This window comes from Leptosomus discolor, chromosome 1 (genome assembly GCF_034619465.1).
Source record: "Leptosomus discolor isolate bLepDis1 chromosome 1, bLepDis1.hap2, whole genome shotgun sequence".
Lineage (NCBI taxonomy): Eukaryota > Metazoa > Chordata > Aves > Leptosomiformes > Leptosomidae > Leptosomus > Leptosomus discolor.
In genome coordinates, this window is record NC_141391.1 from 181,682,594 (window position 1) to 181,691,700 (window position 9,107).

A 9,107-nucleotide genomic window follows, 5' to 3' on the forward strand; every position below is an offset into this window, starting at 1 on the left:
GCACCGATTCTGCCATTAAATCCAGCAAAAGGCTCTAAGATCAAAGATGTAGCTTCCTGTATCTAAAGAATCTTAAGAGCAAAACAGCCACTGGACTGAGGGAAGGTCCTACAGCAGCAGCCTTTCCTCACGGCCCGGCAGGGGACCCTGCATCCGCCTGCGTTACCTGACAAGAAACAGCTAACCCATACTCAAAAGAAACAAAAAAGCCTTTCTTCTAACTACTGGAAGAAGAGGTATGACAGAATTTCCTGTGCATGTTTATTACGAGAAGGCAGCTGGCACTTTTTGAGCTCCCTAGTGCACGTGATGACCCCACCAGAAGCCTCGTTGCCTGCCAGCCACTGCAGCACCGTTCGCCCATCCCGCTCCAGCAGCCAGCTGAAGCACCCACCTCTGCGCCGTTCCTCATCGTACCCATGCCACGCCACCAAGAGACAAACATTTTCTCATGACTTTGAACACATTTCTCCATACGTAGTGACTGCAGATTTCATCTAGCTATTTGCTCATGTAAGACGTGGAGTTTCTTGCAAAGCTGCCCCAAAACGACCAGGCAATGCCATGCAGCATACGGAACGCAATGACACTTTGCAAAGACCTGACACTAAACTAAATTCAGAGTCACGCAGCAACATCATTTTAAAAATCTAGCTAAAGTTCTTAATGCCTAGAGAAGGGAAGCAAGGTTATATCTCAAATCTGAACCAAAAAAAAGCCCAACATCACACCAGAAACCCTTCCAATTCTCAGTTAACTCTGACAAGACAATTTGCAATAGTAGAATAAGGTAACTTCTCCCAGCTGGCAACTAGTGGAGATGCCAAAGAGCTTTCTGTGATGCAGGCATAGAAGGTAAAGGAAGAGGTCTGCAAGGAAATAATGCATAGCCCACTCTGTAAACCATTTGTAAAATCTCTGAATTAAAAAATTCCTCATAATTAAAACCCTGCTTGTAACAAGCCAGCTGGCACACTACCAGTAAACATGTATTTTATAAATTATTTCAAGGCAACATTCATTAGGCTCATACCAAGACGAACAAACATAACGAATCCTTTCTAGGCAGACAGAAAGTGCGCAGAAGGATCAAGTAAACATAGAGTTTCTTCACCAATGTCTAGTCAAATACTGAAACTTTAGCAGCTTATTAGAGACTGAATTATTTTGCTGCCTAAATTGATAAAGATGCGGTAGCTTATGTATGGGATCAGCTCTCTACCTTCTTACTTTCTAATTAAATTTGCATGAAGGTCAACGGGTGAAAACATAACAGAAGGACAGGTCTGCGACAGATTGAGCTTGAATATCATACAATGGACTTAAAAAAAAACCCCAGCAAGTCACTAATGGGTTCTCAAGGTCTGGGTTTTTTCACTCATAAAACTACAGATATAATTATGCCAGTATTAATCCCAGGGTACATATCCAGCACCAAACCAAAGGCAGCGTTGCACTACTACACTTCTTTTGTCAAAACAGTATTTTTATAACAAAGTCTACACTCTTTTGACAGGGTCTTCACTTTCAAGGCATAAAGTCTCATTCAGCTTCAATTTTAATCTTCAAATTGCAATAATTTGATTCACTAACTTATATAATGTTAGACTTGCTTTGACTTAATACCTTTCCTTTCTTAGACTGATTCAGAACTGATCTTTACCAAATACTCAGCATCTCAAGTGTTCTTTTCGTGTTTCCCCTTATCTTCCTAGACCAACTCACTAAGAGTTCCATATTAAGAAAAGTGCATCTCTAACTGTACAATTGGTCCTGTCACTGGATTTAATAGTGAACTTTCTTCACGTCTCACTTATGGTCATTAAGTCTGATATCATATGAGTCACAAGTTCCTCACATATATCTAAAGGTACCTCTCCTACCAGCAGTTTGATTTATTGTCTCCCATGATTCATTAGCATTTCAAGGGTTTGGGGGCTGCTTTTTGTTGGGTTGGTTTGTTTTTTTTTTTTTTAAATATTTTTCTGCTTCTGGTGATGCTACCACTTCTTTATTTGTCAGCAGGGCGAACTGTAATAGAAAAAGACTGCATTGCTAATGCAATGATTTTTTAAAAAAAAAAATCCTAATGCTTTGAAGCAGGCATACCGACTGCTTCTAATTAATACGAAGAAGTTTACTGTTACCTCAGGCATGCGGGATAAGCACACAAAGCAGGTAGTCCCCTTGTTAACAGCTGCAATGTACAAGTTCACCAGGCAAGTAGGGGCAGATGATCAAGTTAATTTGAAGATCTTTCTGTCTACAGGCGAGAGCCCATACACCACCAAAGCCAACAGGCAAAGTGCTACAGTTCCAAAGAAATGTTGTATTACAGAGTCTGGTAAATATGAAGGTTTTATACTTTCCTGTACACCCTCTCTTAATGCCTAGAAAAGAAGTTTCTCTCCCTGAAGTTCCTGCTTTCTTCACCTAACCTCCTTGTGGGAGTTTCCAGCCCAACAACCAGTATCCAAATTATGGAAATACCCTGCCCTGGGCCACACAAGGTGCTGCTTGAACCCATCTGAAGCAACACATGCTCCCAAAGGCTTGCAAAGCAAATGGCGAGCCTGACTCCAGCGCTGCTCATCACCACTGCTCTCGGCGTTTCCAGTCCATAACTGGCGAAGAGGACTCGGCCTCTGTCAGGGATGGCGGCTCCTGGAAAGCTATGGAGGGCCACAGGCTCACCGGAGCGACCCAGCACCCAGAAACACAGGGAAGGCACAGTACCGGAGCTCATCTCCACAACAGGCCATCCTTCCTGAGGTGAAAGTTTAACAACTTCTACAACCACAATGTGATGCCACTGCCTGGGGAAAGCTTTAGGTAAACCACTGGCAAAGATACACTTCGCGCTTTACCCACCCCACCGCCCCCCCCCCCAATCTCCCCTTTCCAATTACAAAAGTAATTTTGGCGGGTCGCAGCACCTACGACCTGCCGACATTCACGGGGATAACAGCCATCGAGCCCGGGGGCGAGAAGGACGAGCCCCAGGCACCCCGCCGAGGCCGCAGGCCGGCCCCCGCCTCGTCACCCCCAGGCGGGGACCGCTCTGTGGGGCGGCCTGCACACCCGGGCCCGCTGTGGCCTCACGGGGGAGGCGGGCTCCGCCGCCACCACCACCACCACCACCACCCCTGACCCTCCTCGGGGGTCGGTACCTCCCGGTTAGGCCCCGCCGCCACCCCGGGAAACCGAAACCACTTCGCCCCGGCGGCGGCGCGTAGGGAGCCGCTTCCCCTCGCCGCCGCCACCGGCGGCGGCGAGGGGAAGCGGCTCCCTACGCGCCGCCGCCGCCGCCCACCTCAGCTCAGCTCGACGCGGCCTCCCCCCACCCTGCCCTGCCCACCGGCCCCGGCCCCCACGCACCGAGCCGCCTCTCGCCCTGCCTGCCCAACGCCCCGGCCTCTTCCGGCTTCCTGCAGCGGCGCTGGGGAAGGCGGGGCGGCAGAAGCGCCGCCTCGGCGGACGGTACCTCCCGGCCGCCCTCAGCCCTGGGTGGTGGTCGGTGGCGAGCTGAGGTGCGGGATGGCGACGGCGGAGAGGGGCAGGGATCGGCGGGGAGGGACGGGCGTCGCCGCTGCCCGCTGTGTGTGTGTGTGGGGGGGGGGGGGGTGGGGAGGGAGCGGCGGCGGGCCCTGAGGCGAGGGGAGCGGGAAACAGGGGAACATCGTAAAAGTAGAAGTAGGATGGTTCCTTAAAAACGGTCACTGCGGGTATTTTAGCTGGTGGGATGTTCAAAACGAGCTCGGAGCGGTTCCGGGGAGGATTTTTTGCTGAGTAACGGCGCCTGCTCTCGTCTCTTCGCTCCCCACCGGGGGAAGGCCGCCGGTCTTCCCTCCGCCCGGGAACCGTGAAAAATGAGGCTTCCCTGCGTGAACTTCACCCCACTGACTGCTTTTTGAAGGGATATGCAGCAGAAATGTTTCCCTGCCCCGCATAATTTAATTTTCGCCCTTTTGAGACCTCACCAAGTCTTAGTATTTTTCATACATTTGCATTCTCTCTTACTTTTTACTTGTATGTCTTAAAGTTCCTTGCTGATTGATCTCTTGCTCTCTTTTTTTTTTTTTTTTTTTTTTTTTGTCTGGCTAGTAATGTTGTGGTTCCAATAAGTGGTCTGTATAGCTTGTATAGGGAAAAATAGCGATAACTTTACACGTAATTTAAACATAATTATAGTGAGAAAATAGGCAAAAGAATTTTCCCCCTCAAGAATATCCTCTCTTTAATCCTCTGCATTTCCATTTACCATTATTCCAAATCTTAGAAACCTGTTCTCTTGAGGAACTGACACAGAAAAAATACTAACCTTTTGCTTACAGGCTTTGTTCATTGTTGTTACCTACTTTTCTTAAGCTTTATCACAAGCCCAAATTTCTGCTGGTTCACAGGTTAGAGGGCAATAAGCTTGTTCCAAAACTCTGCTTAGTGAAACTGATAAGTTGACTTTGATACATTTCATGCTTTTAATATAAATGCTTAATTTATTCCCTGTTTGTTACTATCTGGGCCACAACAACCCCAGGCAGCGCTACAGGCTTGGGGATGAGTGGCTGGAAAGCTGCCCGGTGGAAAAGGACCTGGGGGTGCTGGTCGACAGCCGGCTGAACATGAGCCAGCAGTGTGCCCAGGTGGCCAAGAAGGCCAACAGCATCCTGGCCTGTATCAGCAATAGTGTGGCCAGCAGGAGTAGGGAGGTGATCGTGCCCCTGTACTCAGCACTGGTGAGGCCACACCTAGAATACTGTGTGCAGGTTTTGGGCATCTCAATACAAGAAAGACATTGAGGTGCTGGAGAGAGTGCAGAGAAGGGCAACAAAGCTGGTGAAGGGCCTGGAGAATAAGTCTTATGAAAAGCAGCTGAGGGAACTGGGGCTGTTTAGCCTTAAGAAAAGGAGGCTGAGGGGAGACCTTATTGCTCTCTACAACTCCCTGAGAGGGCATTGTAGAGAGGTAGGTGCTGGTCTCTTCTCACAGGTGATTAATGATAGAACAAGAGTGAATGGACTCAAGGTGCACCAGGGCAGGTTTAGTCTTGACATTAGGGAAAAAATTTTCACTGAAAGGGTTGTCAGGCACTGGAATAGGCTGCCCAGGGAGGTGGTTGAGTCCCCATCCGTTAATGTGTTTAAAGGTCATTTAGATGTGGTGCTTGGGGATATGGTTAGGGGTGTACTTGGTGGAGTAGGGCTGATGGTTGGACTCAGTGATCTCAAACCTGACTTATTCTGTGATTCTATCTGAGCTTTATTTTGTAATGCTTCTGCATTATAAAGGGAATAGTTTTCCACCTCATTTGTGTTCTGTCCTTGGATCTTGCAAATTGCTGCCGTGCTTCTCAGAAGGTACATGGTTTATTTCTGCTACCCTCTCCTCTGTAACCAGCTTTACAAGCCATTTTTTTTTAATCGGGTAGATACCCATAAGTCAGCGTTGTCTTCTTCAGAAATACTCATATGGATTTTACCAAAAGCCCTCTCAAAGTCAGGAAAAAGCCAGTGAACTTTTCTTTGTACCTTGAATGTGTACTTTCTTCCATTTCTGAATAAAACCAAGCTGTTGGCTCAGTATGTTGATGCTTTATGGAACTGGCCATTCTAAATCATAGCCTCATTCAGGCTGGGTGGGACTTTGGGAGGTCTCTGCTCCAACCACTTGTTCAAAGCACGGTCAGGACTGACTTCAGACCAGGTTCCCCAGGACTTTTTGTGTAAGACCTAGAGTATCCCAGCTCCAATGCCACCCTGCGCCTGGGTCTGGCCACCGACTGCTCTCACAGCAGTTAACAGTCTGAGTGCTTTCCCCAGGTCGGAATTGATGAAGATGATTCATGTAGTTCACATGATTCAAAGTGCCCATTTTTTTAGGGTATATTTGTAACATAATCAGTGATCCTTATGCAAGGAGAATCTTCTCTAGCCTTTAAATATTTCACAGTATGAATCACAGGAAAACAGTATGTTGAATATAAGAATAGGAAAAGCAGACCCCAAAAAGGAAAATGTTATTACAGTTTCATTCTAGAAATTTCTACTTTGCTTCCTTCTACTTCTTGTCAATGTATTAGCAGAACTTTTGGTATTCCTCACCTCTGTTGTATTTGGATTCTCATTCATGTTCACTAATTCAGCAGTCTGTAACTGTATACTATTACATCTCTTCATCCTAACAATACAGCTGTAGGAATTGCAGCTAAAGCTGGCCTGTTGCATACAGTCTTCTCACACGTGTAGCTGTGAATGCCAGAACTCAAAAAACAAAAAGATGCCGGGGAAAAAAAAAAAGTCAAACTGAGCATAGTCAGACAGAGCTGAGAGCATTAAAACAGGCAAAATACACTTGTCTTCTAATCTTTTTCTCTGGGCAACCTAGCAACAGGGGGGAGTGGAAATCAAACACAGTAGATATTTTCCAAGAAAAAACATCTGATTGAATTATTTGACTTTGAAAAATTTTGAGTGAGAAATTGCATCTTACCAACCTTATCAAAAGGACAACCACTGACTTTACCAGTAAGTCAGGTAAGAACAGTAACTGTAGACTCTTAAGCAGAGTAAACGTTGTTTTTTCTATATCATTAACAAATTTTTCTAGAGAAAACCAAAACTTTTGAGCCGTTTCTTATAGTGAAATAGCTTTCTATATTTGATTTAAATATTTAGGAGGCACTGCAGCTGAACCAGAATAAGCAAACATATTCAGCAGCCAACTTCACTGCAGCTGGAACTGCCCTTCATAGTTCCATGTTCTTTAAGCCATTTTCTTGTGTAGTTTTGCAGAGAGGGAAGTGAAGCAATTCCGTGACGTAAGGTAGCGCTTACTATCTTTGCCTTGTTTCCAGCTTGCCACCAGAGAATTTATTCCAAAACTGTTTACAACACGTACAGATTAATGCTCCCAGGCAAACCTTAGCCCAAAAGTAGTCCACAAATTGTTCTCTTCCTCTTGTCCCATAGTTACAAAGCCACCTATAGTTCAGTGGAACAGTGGCTAGTGTTCATAGTAAAACAACGTCATTAGATTCAGAAAATCTTGTCCTGGAGCCTGGTAGCTCCCACTTCTCTGAAATGTCTGGGATATACAGTGAACAACTTACACACAAAGGAAGAACAAAGAAACAGCATGAGAGAGAAAAGCCTTCGAGCTACAGCAACAAACGCAAAACCTGTCTGCTGAACACTCTTCACTGTCACCAGGGCACCGTCCTGCTGCGTGCCTGTGTAACGCATATCATTCACATAACCTGCAGGTACCCACCTCACAGCAAATCTGAAACACCAAGACAAATGCAACCACCCACACATCTCTCAGAAGGAATGTGAGCAACCAGTGGAGAACAGAAAGACCCACCGAAGAGTAAGAAAACATTTCTCACTGAACAATTACTCCGCCTCTGACTTCCCACTTCAGCTGTCACCAGGAATTGCATCGAGTTTGACCTCGGCAGAAGTATTTTTTTCCAGCACATTCCATTCTTTTTTTGATGTGCTGCCTTTTGCTACCACCAAGATCTTTCACAGGGAGATACTCCCCTTCCTATTCCTGGGCTTCTTGTCCCATCCAACTGTTGTAACTTGTTCTCATCACCACTATCACTAAGTCCCATTCTTTCACTTGTACTAGCCGTTCACAGCAGTTTCAGTGTACTGAATCAGTTAAAACCCGTTTGCTGTTTTCATTCATTCTCCTTTTTTTAGTTTCCTGTTGGCTTAACTTACTGAAATGGCACAATTAAAGTTCAGTAACTGCATGGCTACAGAGCGACGTTACAACTAAATAGGCCTGGCAGCCAACTGCTGCTGAAAGGGGCTTGCTTCCTCCTCCGCCCCTACCCCCACATTACAGCCACTTTCTTTGAATCTGCGGTAGCACTTGTCTCACCCCATGGTGAGATAGTTCTAGCTGGAAAACTGTGTCTCCCCCAAAGGATGAGTAGCTTTCTAAATAGTTTTGAATTTATTTTTTAATAGCTTTAAAGTTTCTGAAAAGTTTGAGAATAGTTATTTTGCAAAATTAGCTTTCCACCATAAATTGTGTTGTTACAGAATCACACACGTGCCACTGCTGACAAGAGGGGGGGGGAAGGGCCTCTCTGGACAGCAACTAGCTGTTAAAATGTGTTACCTGCATTGTCAAGCCAGTCCCTGAGAAAAATTGTCCCTGACCTCAGCTTGTGTGATACTCATTGCCTCTACTTCACACCCAGAAAAACGCTTGCAAGCCTCAAAGCTTGTCTTCAGTAATTACACCAGCTTGTAAATAAAAGATACTATCTCTCTGCAAAGGGTGCCTTCTGTCTTTAATTAAAGACTTGCAGCTGTGTTGCCTATTTAAAACACACTTTACAGGAGGAAATTCTGTTGTGCACAAAAGGAGGGGTTACTGCCATGACCATGTTTTATGCATTTTCAGTCTAGACAGGGGCATTTTGACCAATGAAGGTCCACAGCAATGGTGCGTCATACAGGAAAGTTGCTGGTGGTTGTGTTTGGTGCAGCCATTAAATCAGATTACCCATTGTCTGAAGAAGGAAAACATGTGATCCTCAACCTAATTTCTCAGTGCAGTGGCGACTTCCTGTGTGGAGAATCGATACCTATCTTCTTCTTCCTCTTCTACCCCACAAGACACAAGATGTAGTTTTTGTAATAATGCCGCTTGGAGAGTCTAGTTCATGCTCTGAATACATGTTGCATCACCAGGTTTCTCTCTGGAGATAAGTGCACTTTTTTCGCAGACCAGATTTTTGTTAAAAAAAAAAAAAAAAGCACAAAGAGGGAATCCATCTCTTCAAAGTAAAGATGCAGAAACTCATCAGTCGCCTTTCTAAACCTTGATTCTCCGCAGATAGTTACTAGGCACTGGATACCCACCACATGTGATAGAACAGCTGCAGACCTGTGGTCTCTGCAGCACTGAAGGAAACTGCAGGAAGAAATAAGCTGCTACCCAGGATCAGTGTTTATGCGTTTATCTAGAGATACAGAAGCCAACCCACAGATCCTGCTTTACAGCTCACACCTTGCATAATGCCTGACAGTACACTATGTTGATTCAACAGGGTCAAAGTAGCAAAGTAAACAATCCTTTTTGAA